Genomic DNA, 1,434 nt, shown 5'->3' on the forward strand with positions numbered 1-1,434 from the left:
TTCCTGAAATATCAGGAGTTTACTAGATCTCGGTATTCTTTTATATATAAGACGGTCACAACGTGACGACAAGAATGTAATGAGTAATTGAATGCATGCGGACAGAGAATATTGTTGGGCACGTGAGACGTTCGTTGTGAGTTATAGCGTTCGTTATACCGCGACTGTTGGAATTAAGTGTATTGCAAAGTTGTATTCAGAAAGAATAAACTAGTTTTATTTAAGAAAGGACTTGTATCGTTAGAGTTTCTTCGGAAATAATTTTTACGGAAAATTAACTAACAAACGGAGACGTAACAAATTGGTGTCAGAGAGTGGGACGGAAAACAAAAGGAAAAAATGGAAACGAGAGGCGGCAAATCAAACTAAAGCTTAGCAGATTTGATGGCAGCAATACAAGAACAGCAAAAGAAACAAGAAGAGAGACAACAACAGTTGCAAGAAAACCTGCAACAGTGGCAGCTAGAACAACAAAATAAAGAAGAAAAGAAACAAGAAGAGAGATTATAGCAGTTGTTGGAGGAAAAAGAAAAGTAACAAGAAGAGAAATTACAGCAGTTGTTGGAGGAAAAAGAAAAGAAACAAGAAGAACGAGAAAATAATCAAGAAGAGAGATTACAGCAGTTGTTGGAGGAAAAGAAAAGTAACAAGAAGAGAAATTACAGCAGTTTTTGGAGGAAAAGAAAAGAAGCAAGAAGAACGAGAAAAGAAGCAAGAAGAACGAGAAAAGAAACAAGAAGAACGAAAAAAGAAACAAGAAGAAAGATTACAGCAGTGGCAAGAAAACCTACAACAATGGCAGCTCGAACAGCAAAATAAACAAGAGAGACTACAGCAGTGGTTGGAGGAAAAATAAAAGAAACAAGAAGAGAGACTACAGCAGTTGTTAGAGGAGAAAGAAAATAAACAAGAAGAGAAATTACAGCAGTTGTTGGAGGAAAAACAAAAGAAACAAGAAGAACAAGAAAAGAAACAAGAAAAGAGACTACAGCAGTGGCAACTGGAACAAGAAAGGAAACAAGAAGTACAAACGGAAAACATTAGTAAATTTAAAAGCAAATTAGATACGTTAAAGGACGATTTATTGTCTTTTACACAAGGAGGATACATTAACCATCGACTTAACCAGCCTCAGACAATGACAAGCCCCTTCCAGACCCTGCAGCTAAACCATAATGCAGACATACTCAGTCCTGTTAGAAGTCACATCCCAGATATGAATGTCAGCAATAGGGGTGATCCAATACGAATGAAGCCACAGGAATTCGATGGGAAGGCACCGTGGGAAGCATATAGAGCACAATTTGAGCTACTGACAGAAATGAATGGGTGGACAGAGGAACAGAAAGCAGTATATCTGGCAACGAGCTTGAAGGGACAACCACTGGAAATACTTGGACAGTTGTCAACAGACGACAGACACAACTATAGAGC

This window comes from Limulus polyphemus, unplaced genomic scaffold (genome assembly GCF_000517525.1).
Source record: "Limulus polyphemus unplaced genomic scaffold, Limulus_polyphemus-2.1.2 Scaffold1505, whole genome shotgun sequence".
In the NCBI taxonomy this organism is placed as follows: Eukaryota; Metazoa; Arthropoda; class Merostomata; order Xiphosura; family Limulidae; genus Limulus; species Limulus polyphemus.